General features: G+C 38.5%; 1 long non-coding RNA gene across 1 annotated transcript in view; it reads right to left on the reverse strand.

Annotated features, from left to right (window-relative positions):
* Positions 1-960: 960 nt before the first annotated feature.
* LOC127666147 (uncharacterized) overlaps positions 961-19,727 on the reverse strand; it is a 31,686-nt gene continuing 12,919 nt past the window's right edge. Inside the window, exons 2-3 of the long non-coding RNA XR_007973549.1 lie at positions 15,658-15,822; positions 961-1,043 (exon numbers count right to left, since the gene is read on the reverse strand). This is a non-coding gene — a long non-coding RNA (uncharacterized LOC127666147). The remainder of the gene's footprint in view (positions 1,044-15,657; positions 15,823-19,727) is intronic.

Raw genomic sequence — 19,727 nt, forward strand, 5'->3', positions numbered from 1 at the left:
GTCAATTCTTGATCTTAAAGCATACGCTATTGGTGTTCTGTTCAGAAACTTTATCCCTATACCGATGTCCTCAAGGGTCTTCCCCAGTTTCTTTTCTATTAGCTTCAGAGTGTCTGGCTTTATGTGGAGGTCCTTGATCCATTTGGATTTGAGCTTAGTACAAGGAGACAAGGATGGATCAATTCAGGAGACAGCAGGTGTTGGAGAGGGTGTGGAGAAAGAGGAACACTCCTCCACTGCTGGTGGGGTTGCAAATTGGTACAACCACTCTGGAAATCAGTCTGGGGGTTCCTCCGAAAACTGGGCACCTCACTTCCAGAAGATCCTGCTATACCACTCCTGGGCATATACCCAGAGGATTCCCCACCATGTAATAAGGATACATGCTCTACTATGTTCATAGCAGCTCTATTTATAATTGCCAGATGCTGGAAAGAACCCAGGTATCCCTCAACAGAAGAGTGGATGCAAAAAATGTGGTATATATACACAATGGAGTACTATTCAGCCATTAGAAACAATGAATTCATGAAATTCTTAGGCAAATGGATGGAGCTAGAGAACATCATACTAAGTGAGGTAACCCAGACTCAAAAGGTGAATCATGGTATGCACTCACTAATAAGTGGATATTAACCTAGAAAACTGGAATACCCAAAACATAATCCACACATCAAATGAGGTACAAGAAGAACGGAGGAGTGGCCCCTGGTTCTGGAAAGACTCAGTGAAGCAGTATTCGGCAAAACCAGACCGGGGAAGTGGGAAGGGGTGGGTGGGAGGACAGGGGGAGAGAAGGGGGCTTGAGGGACTTTTGGGGAGTGGGGGGCTAGAAAAGGGGAAATCATTTGAAATGTAAATAAATTATATCGAATAAAAAAATTAAAAAAAAAAAAGATGGGAAGGGGACAATGGAGCTGGAGTAGGTCTTGCCAGCCTGACAAGATGGAGTTAGTTGCTTAGAATTCTTTCACTGTGTCATGGTCTCCATTGTCTTCAGAACGTGGTGCACACAGGGCACATTGTAAGTGCTTCATACAGATCTGTTCAAAGAGAACAAGAGAAATTGAGAAGCAAATTATTCTTTCCAGGTGTTAAGTTGGAAAGATATAAAATGTATTTGGAGGCTGGAGAGATTTCACAGAAGTTAAGAACACTCACTAATCTTAGAAGGGACCCCGTTTCGATTCCTTGCGCCCATGTGGCAACTCACAATGTTTTGTACCTCCAGTTCCATGGACTCTCATACCATCTTTTGGTTTCCATGGATACTGCACTCATGTGCTTCAGAGATATACATACAGCCAAGACTTATAAAATGAAAAAATAAACCAACCTTCTTTAAGGCCTATTTCAGTAGGGAGTATACACCACTGGTGAATTGAAATTCAAAGGCCCTCTGCTAATCTTTGAGAGAATGTAATATTAAAATTGAATGCGGTTTAATTGTTCATTTGTTTATTGCCTTACAGAGTAGCTACATCCAGTTGACAAGTTTTAAAAACATGCCGAGACCTGCTCTGGGCTCAATGGGGCGGAGAGTTCTGTCTCTTCAATTCATTTCGCATTGGTTACAGTTGAAAAAGGGAGTAGAATGAGCACTGCTGTGCAGATGCCCTTCACTGTGATGGAAATACTTTTCAGGTGTTTGCATAGTTTCGTACATATTTTTTCTTTTGTTAATACCAGCTTAGCCTTGCATTGTGTGTACTCAGACCACACACACTTTGTCTGAAGTGGAATCATAGTTAAGAAGTATGTAATGGTTTGGTCTATACAAGGGATCTTCTTTTGATGACCAATCTGTCAAATTCACTATTTGTAATGCACTTAAGAGACAAATGGTTAGCTCCCATGCCCGTGGAAATGATAGACTCAGAGGCCTCTGACCTTTGCTGCTCTCCAGATGTACCATTTTATGAATGAGATCAATGTCTATTTTTCTCATCTGTCTCCAACTATCGACCCCTCTGTCCCTTTCCAGCAGCTCTATATCTTTTAATTCTAGACCGATCAGAACTGTCTACTTCATCAATAATCTGACCTGCATTCTTTTCTCTTTAGTGTTCTGATTCTGAATTGAGGTTCAGATTCTGTAGCCGCCAGCAGCTACATGTAAACCGGGTTACCTGTTGAGAGAATTTTGGGGTCATAGGGAAGAGCGGCGAAAAGAACGTACGGCTAAGTCAATGTTCACTGATCAAAGCCGTAAACTTTAATGGCGCCGGACCTTTTAACAGTTTGGGCAAACCCTCCCCCCAGACTCCAGGCTGAGTTCCGGTGGAAGTTGTCTAGCTTCTCTTGGAGGTCTTCGTCTTGACTGCTCCGGCAGCTGGGTGGGTCACCTGTTTAATTCAGGAATCCCTATACCAGGAAGAACAATGAACTTAACCTTTACTACGTGCACTCCACCCTAGGTGGAGCAGGATCCTGGCTAACTGGGAGAAGTTAACCTTGACCAAAGTCAAACTCTGACCAAGTGCAAGACTGCCCCAATATGGCTCTGTACATGTCCTCCCTTTTTTTATTAATTTGAACACGAGGAGGTAGAAAACAAGTGGATAAATATCCTTCATAAGAAGGCGGGCCTTAACCAGGAGGGGAAGCATTGACCGTAATTCCTCTTAAATATTGTATAACGTCTTTTTCAGAGGAGGGGTAATAGGCTCCCTTATTATTTTAAGGACAGCCTCTCGACGTTAACCCCTATGCAATTAGGTGTACTTCCTGGGGACTCAGAAGCAGAAATTCACCTCCCCATGCAGTGCTTTGCCTCGCACGTCTCGCTGGTACCCATGTTTGTTCAAAAACAAACACACATAGATCTGAGTTCTATGTGGCTCCCTCTTTGGAGATCCACTTGTGTAAGTTTTGAAGCCAGGGGGGTCTGCAAGTGTCTTTAACAGACATGTAATCTCTCCATCCAGGTGAGCCTGGGTGGAGACAGCCAGTCTGCTTAACAGACAAGGTCAAGAGTTAAAGGTGGAATAGGATTAACTTGTCCCAGAAGTATCCAATTCAGTTGTAAATTAACAACTTTAAGGACCCAAGGCTTGGCCTCTGAGATGGGAGAGGTAGCCTTGTGAATCAAGAGATATGCTGTTACTTCTCAGGAAAAGTGGAGACTATATGTTAAATTAACACAGCTGGCTGAAGATTGTTAGCCATCTTCAAAATTGGAATCTTCAAAATTGGAATTATTTCTAGACCAGTCTATGGTTGAGTCAGCTGAGCACAATAAGGAGAAGAGTCATTTTAACTCTTCTAATTAATTTTTCCTAAGCTAGCATAACAGTCTCCATGTTCTGCCCCACAAAGTCTAAAAGCTTGAAGCTAGGCAATTTATCTAACCTGGGACATTTAACAATTGAGGTAAGTCAAGAACATATATCCAATATAGCTCTTATGTTACCATGGTCTGGGCATTCAGCAAGCACACAGTCAGCATATCTTCTGCAGCATTCTGTGGAAAAAACAGAGGACATGCCTTCTCCCCCAATATTAAATCAGGATCATGGCATATGTTAGTAAGTGAATTCCTTCATTTCACCTAGACATCAATATGTCTAATTACAAGATGTCATATACATTTAGCAAGGAGTTTCTTGGCATCTAAATTTTAAAATTTTAAAATTTTCTTAAAAACATGTAAGCATAATTTAAATTATATGCACAGGGACACAATTTCCCCTCTCTTCTTTCTTCCAAGAAGATATTGTTTTATTAATTTAAGTTGGAACACAAAGTATAAACCATAACATAGGCAATAACTATGTAATTATATAAAATATAGTTGCTTTTTCTGTTAGAGCAGTTGCAACTAGACAGCCTAAAAATGAATCATTAGTCACATGTACATATTTTTTTAATCTTTTAAATTAGAAATATGAATATCATTTATCTGTAATAACTAAGTCCTCTAGGATTAACACCATTACGTGGTAGAGGTAGAAATTGAGGACATCAAGAACAAATCTTTATAATTTGATGTGTACAAAATATAAAATTATTTCAAATACCTAAAGGACAGTCATTTAGAGAACATATCTTTTGTTCTTAGAAATTTGAATCACATTTGTACAAACTGAAGAAATTAAGAATTAGCAGTATTAAAAATGGACCAATTTTAAGCAATTATAAACCATGAGCTATGTATATCTACTATTATTAAAAGCTTGACCTTTAACATCTTAAAAATAGCTGCTATAGCACCCAATTCAGGTATCTGTGTTGAAGCAGGGAGAAACTTAAAGGAATAAACATGTGATCTGATAGTACAAATTATCTTTTGGATAACAATTATTAATTTTGCCTAAAAATGCTTGCCATGTAATAGATCAACCATTAATAATAAATTTGATTGTTGCTTGAAGCAAGGAACAAACGTTTCCTACCTTGAAAACAGAGGTTTAAGACCTTCTGTGGCAAGCTTAAAATGAGGTAAATATAAGATAAAGCCAATTAATATATCTTAACAACCTTTGAAAGCCATTTACCTAAAAATTCTAAAAGTCTATAGGAGCAAGGGCCTGTAACAAACATTCTATGAACATTATACACTGAAATTTTTAAGATCTTAACTTCTAGTATTGAAACAGAGACAAAACACTTTTTCTCACAAGACATAAGGCTGTTAGCCATTCCTTGAGGCAAAACTTTCTAATGAAATTGTTTTGTTGTCTCTTTAAAATTAGAAGCAAATGCTTTTATAATTATCAGAATGTAAAGCAAAAAACCAACCCTTTAAATTTACAATAATTTTATAGGGAGTAGACAGGCCAAATGTTAATGCTTTTATAGCCTCCTTGACCTTTCATAGATTTGAACTGCATTTTAACCCACACCTGGATAAGTCAAAAACTTTTTTTTTTTTTTAAGCCAAACACTCCCTAGGTGGGGCCGGTAAGGCAGAAACAATTTCTCAAAACTTCCTCACTAGCTTCCCCTGAGGCAGCTCTAAGCTTTGCATTAACTCAAATGTAAATTTTTTTATCTGCCCTAGGATCCACCTTGAGTCCTTGGCAAGGACATTGTATGAGATTCCTCAAATGTAAATATCTTCTAATCTGAGCCTTTTATCTAAGACCAGACCCAAACCTACAAGGACAATTTAAGGATTAAACAAAAGAAACCTGTAATTTCATGGTCAAAGGAACCTACTTGATATCAAATACATTTCTACAGAGATCTCCTTTTTAATCTTGGAGGGTTAAATTTTGCTCCTACCATTGTAGCCTATAAACTTGTGGAAAAGAGGCAATGGGCCTCTAAAACCCATAGCTGTATCACTCTCAAAATTATCTTAATTACAAAATGTTAACAATTACGAGCCTGCAAACTGAAAACTGTAGCCAATGACACACTGATTTTTATTGTAACTCAATGTTTTCTTGCAATATTAGAGCACAATTGTAATTTTGGAAGCAAATCTCAATTTTAAACAATCTATTTTCTTTAAAATTAATGGCAAACACATATTTACAGCACAAGGTTTGTATGCCAGTTCTTATGTTCAAGTGTATAACAGTGTAACTTATTAAAGAGACAATATTTTAAATCTTAATCTTCATTAAGTCTAATCTCCAGGCCAAGATTCACATGAAACACCATGCCAATTTAGGAGCGTCCCAAAGGCCTGTATTTCCTGGATTGCGTCATGCCACGTGGTGTTCTTCAAAATGGCGACTACCCTAAACTAAAAGCCTTAACCATCATGCCACGTGTTCAAAATGGCGACTACCCTAAACTACCAGCCTTAACCTAACTTTTGTTAATAACATTATACCTTTTAAATCATGTGCAGTGACTTAAGCCAATACTCTATAGTCAAGACATGCAAAATATACCTTTAAATCCAATTATAAACAAGAACAAAGCATGAGTGGCGTTAGGCCACGTGTAGTTAGTTAAGATAGCTCTAACACTGAATCACCAGTTTTTAAACTAACCTTTTCTTAATAACACTATACCTTTTACATAATAACCAATTAATTTATAACTCTTTAGTCAAGAAATGTAAAGCCTTATATCATTAAAACCAATTAGAAACATGTATAAAGCGACTACATGAATTTCACAAGCCAAACCAAGGTCTTCCCAAATCTCGAGGTTTCTGGGCTTTTAAGAGCGGCTTTTTCCCCAGCCATGTTTCTGTCTTGGGTGAGTGAGCTACGCTGCCGCGGCGTGGCTTTGAATCAATCCCCACACAAACTGTGGCTAGCTCAAGAGGTTACCAGCAGATGTAATCTTTACCAATTTTTTCTTTTTAACATGAAACAGTCATTCACACAAAGACACAGAGAGGACATAAACATACACATAGACAGACAGTCGGTGCACCGGGACAAACACGGAAAGATACACAGAAAGTTAAGCATGCTTGTTAAGCAATTGCATCCATTTTCCTCTTTAAACAGCTCTTAGAAGCTGTGGACATATGCCTATTTTTAAAAACCCCTTTCTTTTCGCCGAAATCAGCTCTTACGAGCTTTGGGCAAATGCCTACCAAATTCCTTCCCCATATTTCCCTATCTTATCAACCCAAGCAGTCCCTGCGCTGGGTCCACGCAGTATGCTTGAAAAACTGTATCCATTCCTTGCACTCACAACCATAGACACGAATTCACTAGCGCTAGTTTTGCCCTCTATGTTGCTTACCGTGCGGACACCATTAATTTTCACCTTTTCCGCGAAGCTTCGCTGGATAGGGCTACCTCAAGAAATTCTCTCGTGCCAGGTCGTCCCACGTTCAGGCGCCACTATGTAGCCGCCAGCAGCTACATGTAAACCGGGTTACCTGTTGAGAGAATTTTGGGGTCATAGGGAAGAGCGGCGAAAAGAACGTACGGCTAAGTCAATGTTCACTGATCAAAGCCGTAAACTTTAATGGCGCCGGACCTTTTAACAGTTTGGGCAAACCCTCCCCCCAGACTCCAGGCTGAGTTCCGGTGGAAGTTGTCTAGCTTCTCTTGGAGGTCTTCGTCTTGACTGCTCCGGCAGCTGGGTGGGTCACCTGTTTAATTCAGGAATCCCTATACCAGGAAGAACAATGAACTTAACCTTTACTACGTGCGCTCCACCCTAGGTGGAGCAGGATCCTGGCTAACTGGGAGAAGTTAACCTTGACCAAAGTCAAACTCTGACCAAGTGCAAGACTGCCCCAATATGGCTCTGTACAAGATTCATTTATTGTGATTGCAAAATTCTCCTCATCAGTGTTCACAAAGAGGTTTTTTAGAAACATTAATTGTATTAATTGTTAATGTGTGTGTGTGTGTGTGTGTGTGTGTGTGTGCATGTACATATGTATGTCTGTGTGTATGCAGGTACCTAGGTGGCCAGAAGACTTGGAGTTCATGGACTTGGAGTTACCCAATATATGTCCTGGGATTCAAAAGTTCTCAGCACATAGACTCTCTCTTGTTTCATGAAAAAGTATATTTGAAATCTTGAGCGCTAACCATGTATTTATTCTGATGGATAAATCCTATCAACATAGCTAAAATGGAGAGCTAATTCTTTCTGTTATTAAGAGATGACAGTAACTGCCTTCAGATTCCTCACTGCAAGAAGACTAAGAAGTGGCATGCAAAGCTAATCCCATTGGCCCCTGCATGCAGAAACTCACCAGGAAATCCCAAGACAAAGCATTAAGCCCTTGGCAGACTTAATTTGCTCTGCTACAACAATGCTGAGGGCCAAGTGATGAAATCTTCAGCAAGGATATGTCATCATATTGTTTCTGTCTAGTAATATAATTGGTGTCGCACAGTCTAGAAGAGTGAATTGCTGAAAATTTATTTGCATAAGAAATGGCAAAAAATATACAATGAAATATAAAATAAAATAATTGTATTAGTGACTTCTGGTACTTATTTATAGTGTGTTACTCTTTTCTTCATGCCACAGTGGGAGACATTATCCTTTCTGAACCTTACAATTAGGCTAGACTATGAAATCAGTCCCTGGAAAATATTGTGAGAAGTGATATTCTAACCTGCTCTTCCAGCCTACAGCATTTAATTACTGCTGTTCTGTGTTCTCTTTTCCTGATGCAATGAGAAAGTGCTCAGTACAAATGTTAGAGAAGGGTGAATACCAACCCATCTAAGACCACCATGACAGCATAAAAAACACCTGCTCTGGAAAAGAATCGACAGACATCTTTACCAAAACAAATATATATAGTATATATATATATATATAATATCATATAAATATACATATATGTATGTATATAACACTTTTTATATTTTATATAAAATATTTTATATTTTATAATTATATATATATATATATATATATATATATATGTTTTCTATAAAACCACTGAGTTTTGCAGTGTAGCACCATAGAGTCCCTGTTCCATCCTGATGTATATAATGACCTTGAGAATTTAATTTTCTTAAAATAAATTAATGATGACAATGCATGATTATGCCTCATATTAAAGATTAACTGGCAATAAAAAGAAGTGATTATAAAATCACATCTATTTCTCTAGTCATGGCTGTGTTTAGCCCAAATGAATTTGGGTTTTGAATAAGCTATATCCTGTGTGAGGATTCTTTTAAATACAGGCATTTATTATTTGATAGTCATTTATTCAGCATGTGTGCATGAATGTGCAGTTACCTATGCGGTAGTGTGTACACAAAGGTCAGAGAAAAACTGGCTGGGTCGGTTCTTTCCTTCTCACATAGGCTCTGGCGGTCAAACTTAGGTCATCAGGCTTGGAGGCTCACTTTTACCCTCTGATGTGATTCCTGCAACAGTTCTAAAACCAGAGAAGCTTAGTTGGAAATAAAACAGTGTTAAAAAATTGTAAGGCCTTTGACAAGTGTGTATTCCTCAACGTTTCTCGAGCTTTGAGCATAACAGTGGGCATTAAGAGTACACACAGCCCTGATGACTAAGGTTTCTTTAGGTGCTTCTCCATCATTTGATATTCCTCAGGTGAAAATTTTTTGTTTAGCTCTGTACCCCATTTTTAATAGGGTTATTTGGCTGTCTGGAGTGTACCTTCTTGAGTTCTTTGTATATCTTGGATATAAGCCCTCTGTTGTATGTAGGGTTGGTAAAGAACTTGTCCCAATTTGGTTGCCATTTTGTCCTTTTGACAATGTCCTTTGTCTTGCAGAAGCTATAAGGTAACCCAATCACAAAAGAACACTCATGGTATGCACTCACTGATAAGTGGATATTAGCCCAGAAGCTTGGAATACCCAAGAAACAATTCACATATCAAATAATGCCCAAGAAGAAGGAAGAAGATGCCCCTGGTCCTAGAGAAGTTCAATGCAGTGGTGTATGGGAATATCAGGACAGGGAAATGGGAAGGGGTGGATTGGAGAACAGGGGGAAGGAAGAGGGGCTTATGGGACTTTCAGGAAGGGGGGGGGGAATCCAGGAAAAGGAAATCATTTGAAATGCAAATGAAGAATATATGGAATAAAAAATATAAAAAAAAAGAGTACACATAGCCTCATGTACTTTTTTTGTACATAGAGCAGAACTTCTCATCAATGTAATCACGGGGACCTTCTCACGATATTCTCTCCTGTCTGCCTCCTCTCTACTTCAGTGGCCAACTTGCAACAGCTTGTAGCTGGAAGACTCAAACCAGTTACCGATTATTAGAAAGTATTTACATTTACTTCTTATTTAGAACACTTTTTAAATTTCCTCTTAAAATTTTGATACCCAACCTTTCTCCCTTAATTAATAAAACATGTTATCACAGGCCCTTTCTAGGTTTGACAATTGCTGCCTCACTTTGGTAAACAACCAACCAGAGTTCTGACTAATACTTCCATTGAAAATTTCATATGATGTTTGTGCTTTTGCTCATTCTTTCAAGAGTTAGAAGTAGATAAATTCAGATTCCTTTTCAATACATCACCAATAACATTTACAATAGAAATGTATTATATTTATTATTCATGAACACTTAACAATAAAAATAATTGCAATTGGAGTTGATAAGTTTAAGATGTTAATCATCAAACTCCATCCTAAAAGTACATTTAAGAATTAGTATTACATATGAAGATCAGAAGAAAATTTTATCTTGTAGAATTTACTATCTTTAAGTCTTTGTTATAAGCCTGCTTTTATGGGGGACATTTCTGTTTGTTAATAGTGTTTTTACACTAAAAAGGTACAAAATACTGTACTCAATCCTTTCTATTAACTGTATAGTGATACAATTAAATTCTTACTTGATGTCAACGTAATTTGTTTTGTCTATTGTCAATATGCTTTAACACATACTAATAGTAAATAATGATTCTGAGGAACAGAATACAATGATATTACACTGTGGGGAGCAGGCAATGCGGCCAGTCTAAAATGGTGCCTGGGCTGGTTGCCAAGTTACGTCACTCAGCAACGCTCCTCCCCCCCTTCCCCTTTAAGAGTCACGTATGCACTGGAGAAGTGCGCATGCGCCCTTTGACGTCATATTAGGCCACGCCCGGGCCATCATCTCGATCCTATCACGAGCCTCTACGTAGCGGTCGCTGATTGGTGCAGGCTGGGATATATAACTGGGGCACCGGGCTAGGATCAGAAGCTTCCTGAAGTAACGTTCCTGAATAAACTGCCTTGAGAAGAGTCTCCTGTGTGGTCTCCCTTATTCGGCTGGACTGATTTGGTAGCGACATTACACCCAAAGGCAATAATGACACACTAGGAGATAAAATGTGTTTCGTTGAGAGTCAATAAGATCTCCAAAGATCATGCATTTCCTTTCTGAACAGAGAAGAAGGAATTAGAGTCTATTTGGTTCAGGACATTGACATTAGGACATTGATGTCTTTAGGTATAAGATTAAAGAGGATGTGAAATGGAAGCCAGGACAGCAATAGTCTTCTTTATTGAGCACTTACAGTGTGATGAACTTGCTATTCAAGCTCCATATACATTAACTCTTGTATCCTTATAGCATCTAATCAGACTGAAACTAACAGGATTCCCATTGTAGCAGGGTCTCAGAGCCTGGAAATGGCAGGATCGGATTGGGGTTGTATTCTGGCCTAAAGAAACAACTTTTGATTACCTATGTTTGGGTGTTTTTTACTAAAACAGTATTAACAAAGACATATGCTTAACTGTTATTTTTAAGTTCCTAAGAATACTGAATATTTCTACATCAATAGCAGTATTGTTCTTTTTGTTTTCCATACAGAACCTAACAGTTGTAAGAATTCATAGCTGGTGTTTAAATTTTTAAGAATAAAGAACTTTCCTTGCAATTTTATTTCACACACATTATACATACACACACAAATGCACATACATGCAAACACACACACACACACAAACACACACATAAACATTACCCCATTCAGTCCTATTACAAAAGGAATTCATTTTGTCCTGTTTTCTTCTTTCCAAGTGAAATATGTGAAATGTGTAATTTTTTTTCTGTTCTTGAGCATGAAGACAGATAAATGGGAGACCTTGTTGTGAACTAAATGTTTTCCTTGTCACTTGGTGAGGGAATGTAGACTAGCCATCTAAAGCCATTACCTATAAGCTAAGAAAGTGCTCCATTTTCTATACTTCATGCCCGAGTAAAATAAAACATTTTTATCATGCTTCAAAGGCTTTAATCGTATCCAAATAAAAAACATATGTGAATGTTTTCACTTTTCACTCTTAAGGTAATTTCTAATAGTCCAGTTTCGGATAGTTAAGATGGATCTGTGAAGAGCACTCTGAACCTGGGGACATTTGGCAATGTTGGGAGGCCTTTTTGTTGACCAGTTAGAAGATGTGCTATTAGCATTTTGAGGTTGAGGCAAGAGATTTAACGAAACATGTTTAGTGACAAAGGTGATCTCCTAAATGAAAGCATTACCTAGACCTAAATGTCAACGTTGACTTGACTGAGAAACACAGGTCCACCTGAAGCACTAATTGACACAGTCACAACATAAAGTGACTGCTGAGACTATTGATACAAGTTAAGGTAAGAACATACTTCTCAAAATACGTTTTCAGAGCATTAAATGTCAAAAACAAAAAAAAAAGACTTACTTTTCAATTTTCTAGATGCCCAAGTTAAATTCAACTGCTTATAGAGCTAAAGAGTAGCCCGACTGACACAGACCTGCACTTGAAACCCATGGACTTGACCTGATGTCTAGAGATGCCTCTAGCAGAGACACCATTTAGCAGAGATAAAGAAGTCAAGGGTCTGGGGAGGAGATCAATATGAATCATTCAAACTTGTCCCTGAGTTCAATGGCAGAAATCATACTTAGAAAATATGAGACGCCATGTGAAGTCAGAAGAAGAAATTGGAATTATGAAGTCACAAGCCAAGGAACATGGAGAACTACCAAGAGTTGAGCAGCACAAGGAAAGATTCTCCATGAGAGTCTGTATCTGGAGCACTTTGCTGTCAGCACTCTGATTCACACGTTGGCCTCGGAACCATAAAAGGATGGTGTTCTATCATCGGCAGATACCAGTTTTCAGTCTTTTGTTATAAGAGTCCTAGGAAACTAGTAATCCACTGAAGTTGTCTGATTTAAAAAAAGAGAGAGAGAGAGAGAAGGATAAAGAAGTCTTCAGGGACTCAGTTCTGGAATAGCTGAGAAGAACAGAGTGGACCTGTCTGGCTGTTTGTCTCTGCCAACAGAGGGAGCCAAAAAGACCATCGGGCCAACTCAGTCTCCTGGGGAGCCCTCTACTGGACATAGTGTCCAGCCAGCCTGAACTGGCTGAGAGGGATAAGCCTTATATAGACAAGAACCCTAAAGCCAAAGCCAGAATTGAAATACACGTAGAAGGTCGATGTCAGGAAGGTGGCGTTAGCTATGACATTTGCTCCAAGGCTGTCTTCTCATCCAGAGGGGGACGATCACAGTAGGGAACAGAGTGCACTAAGACATACATGATCCCATGATGTGAGAACTCCTGAAGTGTTCTGCTTTCCTTTTCTTCATTGTTAAGAACACCAGAAACCTGAATCTGCTTGCAAAGCCTACTAAACCCAAGACTCGCTGGCTCAGCAAATATCTTTTGGGCTTCCTGTTTCAGATTGTCCATCAAACAACTACAAGGGTTACTTTACCTTTGGAACTGATGAAAATTAAATCAAAACAAAACAAACAAACAAAAATAAATGGATTTGTTGGTAGTGATTGCCTCAAACATGGGCTGTCAGAGTTCTGTAGAGCTTGGTGCAATTTCTTGAACATGATAAATGTTATATTAACACTCTCATTAGAATATGACTCTCTTGGGGTGAGAAGCTGATGGTTATCTTTAAGCAGTATATTTGAAGTAATGGTATTTTATAAAATGTACTCTTTGCCCTAACAACTTGACTCTGGCATGGACACTTTAAAAATTCCTCACTGGCATTGGAGAGCTGGCTCAGCAGGTAAGGGCAGAGGTCATGCAGAGAACCTGGATTTAATTATAACAGTCAAAAAAGGACTAACAAATATCTGTAACTCCAATTCAAGGGAATCTGGTTGCTGGGCAGTGGTGGTGCACGCCTTTAATGCCCGCATTTGGGAGGCAGAGGCAGGTGGATTTCTGAGTTTGAGGATAGCCTGGACTATAGAGTGAGTTCCAGGATGCCAGGGCTATACAGAGAAACCCTGTCTCAAAAAAAATAATAAAATAAAATAAAATAACCATAATTGCAATAGTGGTGTGGTTGAGCTGGAGATAACCAACCATTTTCTGATTGTATTTAAGTCTCAGTCTCCTGAAGGAAACATACACCTAGTAAATCTGGCCAGGAGCCCATGATTCCAAAGTTTACACTCCATTGGGATAAAACGTTTGCTAATGGACATAGTATCAAACTGCCATCTGAATTTTTTTATCTCTGTATTCATAAGTTAGTGCAGCTATCAGATATCAGCTGAGAAATCTCTTTGTACAGTAGGTAACAGTGAACTCAGAAGTTCATAACTTGTCAGAGTGTCTGTGGAGAGCTCTTCTACAAATGTGACATCTATCACACTCTCAGGGACCCTGAGAGAGGCAGGGTCAAAGATTGTAAGAGGCAGAAGGCTCACAGTATTGGAACAGAACAGCATCTTCTAGATATGACAGGACCACTACCCTCATGAACTCATAGGAGCCATGATTGCCCATACAAGACCTGCACAAAATCAATTCTGGTGTGAATTGACGAAGATACCACGAGCCCTTACACACAGATGACTCATTATTAAGAGTTGATGGCTTCTAGAGGAATTACAGTCAGTTTTACTTAGGGGTGTGGCCTTTGGGACGTTAAACATGCTTCATTGGATGGTCCCACACCACACCCATGAATATACTGGTCCATTAAACCCCACTAAAGTGAGAAAAGGAGAAGAGAACACAAAAAAACTGGAGGGCTGAGGGAAATGGGAGTAAGAGAGGTTAGAAGGGAGGAATCATGGTGAATGTGATCAAAATATAGTATATGAACGTAAGAGATTCTCGAAGGATTAATGAAATATATTTAATTGAAAAATTAAAACCCTATTCCAATCTTCTGTGAAGTTATTTGCCTTAATTTTTTTCTATGCCTTATATCCAAACACAGTAGGCTTGCTGCTCATAGGATGCTTTGCATTATTTGCAGAAATCGTGCCCACGTATTTAAATTATCGAGGAATGAATACTTTATCTGCTACCTTTCCACTTCTTTCCCTATTGCTTGCATTGGACTGAGTCTATTTCATTCTATTTCATGTCTATCCTTAGCCCTGTGTTAACTCCAGGAGGTAGGCAGGGAAAAGAACTAAGGGATAACTTGGGTAGCTTTACCACCAATTTAACGATATACACGTTGAAAGGGAACTAAATTCATTGGCTAACACAGAAAGCCATCTCTAGATGAATTTAGCCCATGGCTCATCTGCTCCAATACTTGACTGTAGTGAAAAAAAAAAGCCTTAATGTGCAGTTTAGTTTTGGAAAGCTGCCTCTTGGGGTTAAGGGACTGTCCTGGCAGGCCCTAGTGCATTTGTGGGCAAGCTAGGAAGCTGCTTCCCGGTAATACAATGGTGGGAAATCAACACTGTTGTCCCACTTCAAGAATTCCTTCCAAGTCTCTAAAATGTGTTTCAACCTCATTTGCAGGACGAAAATAATAGATGCTGAATCATAGTGCTCTGCTCAGACAACTCGGCCTGATGTCGATGTCTGCTGGGCAGTAATTCATTCTGTTTCCAAAGCCATAGTTCTAATACAAATAAGTATTACTCCAGCTCATTAGAAAGAGAGAGAGTTGGATTCTATTTGCAAATGTTAATTAGAAAAACCTGGAGTTCTAGGTCAGTCCTTGGACCTCCTTGTAGCAATGATCTCCTTGTAGCAGGGTCTCTGTATAAATTATTTATATGGACCAGAGGAGATTATAGAGACAAACAAGTATGATCAACTATGCTCTGTGTGTGTGTGTGTGTGTGTGCGTCTCTGTGTGTGTGTTGGTGTGTGTGTTGGTGTGTTTGTTTGTGTGTGTGTGTTGGTGTGTGTGTTGGTGTGTTTGTTTGTGTGTGTGTGTTAGTGTGTGTGTGTATGTGTGTGTGTGTGTGTGTGTGTGTGTTTCTGAAAGTTCAAAATAAAATCCTTTATTTGATATGTTACTCAAAAATTAAAAAGTATGGTTTGGCTATTTCACACTTTTATACTTACTTGTAAAGATGAATATGGATCATAACAGCCAAATAAATCATTACATGTTGAGGCTGTAGTTTCTTCTAGCGCACAGATAAGATCCTCCTCAACCATTGCAGGCAGCTTTTATCTGTTCAGCTGTGAGGGTTGGTGTACTATCCAGATCTTCACTTTAGTTGGCCTCTGAGAAAATGGAGGATTTCATGTGAGATCAATGTAAGGTGATTTTGTCTAATACAATACTGAGGACAAATTCATAGCAAAGATTCATCTGAAACTCAACTCTAAATGGGATTTTCTGTATCCTTATCCCTAAACTTAGCTGTCATCATGCTCTACATATTGAGTCAACTTAATTCCAAACTTCTGTTTTCTGTGTCTGCTTGTCTGTGTATGTGCACGTGTCCATGTGTGCATCTGTACATGTATGTGAGTTTTACAGATTGCCTTTCATGTGGTTCATCCATACTCCACCGAGCCATTCTGGCTAGTTGGTAATTTCCTTTTCTTCTATCTCTGGCGATTGCAAACCCGTTATTCTAAAAGTAACTTTTAAGGGATGAATGACTCTCTTCTGTGCTTTTGCCAAGCATAGAATGCAAGTTTGGTGATAATTTGATTCACAAATTCAGAATATACTTTGATAACAATGATCAAAGCAGACTGAAGTGCACCCTTGGCCTGACATGACAGGGTCATAGAGAGTAGGACATTTCTCTTCCCAGCTGCATGTAGGGGTTCTTTGCATTTTGACTTCCATCAACTTTTCAACTAATATCCACTCAGCAATAGCTTTCTACATATTGCAAAACTTCCTAGTGGCTCAAGGCTTCAAATCCATTAATCTCGATCTCATTGAGTTTATCATCCAGTAGGAGAAAACAGCAGAAACAGCAAAGCTTTTAATCTTAATGCTTGGGGAGGTAGACACAGGCAGATTTCTGGGCCTCACTAGCCAGGCCATGGCCTAAGTGGTGAGCCCCAGAACCCTGTGAGAAAACCTGTCTCAAAACACCAAGGTGAATGGTCCCTGAGGGTAACACCTTGGCTCCACTGGTGTGTGTGTGCACTCAAGAGAGAATGTATGCACACACACACACACACACACACACATTAAAAAAGAAATAAGTAAGGACTGATATCACTTAAAGTGAAGTAAGGATCTTCAACACTTATCTGAAGACTACTTTGTAAAGTGTGTATTTGGAGGGCCTGGGGTGGGGTGGGGTGGGGTGAGTGGGGGCTGTGTTTCAGATTTTCTTCCATGTAGCTCATCTGTCCTGTGCCTAGCCATTCTGCCGAGTTGCTAATTTCTTTCTGTCTCTGTGGGTTCCATATCACCCAACGAAATGGATTCAGATGATGACTTACTAAGAGCAAAAATTAGCCTGTGTGCAGGTCTAAGGGACTCTTCTCTAAGAAAAGAACCTGAGCTTTTGCATGTGATTTCTATTTTGAGCTCTCAGAGGCCTTTCCCCACCTTGCTTCCTTGGTTCAGCTGTGTTCCCGGTACTTGAGGTTATGGGAGAGACAAACCTCACTGTAAGCAAGTGGTTTTTTTCTAAATGTAGTTCCTGACTTTTGGAAACTAATGAGAATTTGGCAATGCCTGGCTATCAATAGCTTGTCAGTACTAAGCAGTGAGCAAAAGCGGCCTCAATTTTAATCATCGCCTTCAGCTCAGGAGGAACTGGCCAGTTTATTCAGGGAGGACATGTGGCCATTGCCATCCAATGTAGGTTACAGTTCTCCCACGGGAGCCCTCCTTTAGGATTGCCCAATAAAATATAGAACAAGCCATTACTTTGAATTTATATAAGCAATGGCTAAGTTTTAGTGTGGATATATCTAATGTAACATTGTGGATACATTTAACTTAAAAATTGTGCTTTATTTATCTGAAATTCAAGTTTAATTGTGCATTCTATATTTTTAATTACCTAAACTTAGTGAAAATAGCTCTGATTTTCCTAGGTGTTCAGTGACTTCGATTAAGCCTTCTGTTCGCCTCCCTTTCCTTCATTTCTCCTAAGCCACATGCTGGCCAGACCGGCTTAGTTAAGTTGAATTGGCTTCATCTCCTGCTTGGGCTTAGTCCAATGTTCTATACAATAAGGCATGTTTATGTGGTGTGAAAATTAATTTGAAATAAATGTCTTACGATAGAAATAGCACCCTATTCTGTACCAACTTAACTGATGCTAACATATGTGTGTATAGTGTATTTTCATGAGATAGTGGTATATTTGGATGAGAGACTGAATATATGATAATGGTGCTTTAAAATTATGTTGCTGAATGGTATCAGAGCCCTTAGGTTTTGTGGAGGCACTCCGTGATGTACACACAATGGCAGAACTCCCCAACAGCACATTTCTCACAATATATTTTTGTTTAAAAGTGATCACAACCACACTAACACATAGTTTCATATATACATACATATATATATATATATATATATATATATATATATATATATATATATATATATATATAATGTAGCAGCTGCAACTAAAAATCAACTTCCCTTAATTTTAATGCTCTTCCCTAAATTTTTTAGCAAGAAACTATTTATAAAGTTTCCAGTAAATGATTTTGTTTCTGAATCATGGCGGAGATTACCTAAAGCATAATTTTTACTGCTTTAAAGCTGTGGCCAATAACATTAATCTCTTAATTCTCTTCAAGCTGCCACTGAAAGGGCCAAGAACATCATGGTCCCCCATCTCCTTTTCCCCATGATAATGCCAATGACGATGCATTTTAGAAGCTTCTATATTATTATTGGATGATTTAGGTTTTTTCTTTGCTATAGATGTTATTTCCGACTTATTCTCATAAGACTTTTAAAAAGTACACACTCTAGAGTTTATCTAAAATTACAATTCTACCCACAACCCCACTATTTTAGGACTTGGGGAAATCCCTTAAATGTTCTAAGCATCAGCTCAAGTATCAGAGTAAACGTTAGAAGGTAACTCACACTTTATGAAGATGAACTGAAGGAGTACAGATGAAGAATCAGGCCTTAAGCAACACCTACCTTATAAATGTCATTATGATGTGTAGTTGGATTAGTCATCAAATTATTTGACAATTGACCTTAGCTTCTTGTATTAAAGTCTGGACTTTGGCGTATAAGCCTTTTTCTTTTCTTCTACATATTATAGGGTGTCTTAAATAATTCATCAATCCTCAAAATATAGTATATTCTTTATTTGTTACTAAAAGCTCATAGCCATTTATGGAGAAAATGATCCCCCCTTTGGTCTCCATCTAACAGGTTAATTATCAAACAATAGAAAACATTTGCATCCCTAGATGTTTCCTTTGAAAATAATAGCTACTAATTTTTCTTCATTACTTTTAGGATAACATTCATGTAATACTCTGTTGAGTATAGTTCTTCTGTGGAGAATGGGGAACAATTTAGTAAAAAACTTGTATAGAGATTTTTTGTGTCCTTCTGCTTGAGATTTCATTGCTAATTATTAGGAATTAATTTTTCCCACTGTTAAAATTGTTTGATGGTTTCATGCATTTATGTAAAGGATTTTTAGCCATCTCTCAATTCTTTCAAGCTGCATTGAAACTCCTTCACCCTCCTCCATCACCAGTCTGGCTCCCACTAGCACCTCTCTTCCCTGTAAGATCCTCTCCTACCTCTACATTTTCTTTTTGTGTATGGCCCATTGGGTATAATTAGATACTAGATAGGGTGGCTTTGCTAAACACCAAACTTTACTCAACTTTACAAACATTACTTAGATCCAAGATAAAATGTTTAAATTAGCTAAGGTTCCCTATGATTGTTAAATAAATAAAACATCACATTTACATAGACCAAGAGGAAGTAAAAATAATAATTTCCAATGCAGAAAAACAAAAACAAACCCCACCCAAAAAACCCCCTAAACATACAATGTCTTACTTTTTATGGTAATAATAAAATGCCATGATCAAAAGCAACTTGGGAAGAAAAGGTTTACCTCATCCTACATTCCTACATCAATGTCCATAACAGAAGGAAATCAGGGCAGGAAGTCAGGGCAGGGACCTGGAGGCAGGAATTGAAGTGGCCCTGA

This window comes from Apodemus sylvaticus, chromosome 15 (assembly GCF_947179515.1).
Source record: "Apodemus sylvaticus chromosome 15, mApoSyl1.1, whole genome shotgun sequence".
Taxonomy (NCBI): Eukaryota; Metazoa; Chordata; class Mammalia; order Rodentia; family Muridae; genus Apodemus; species Apodemus sylvaticus.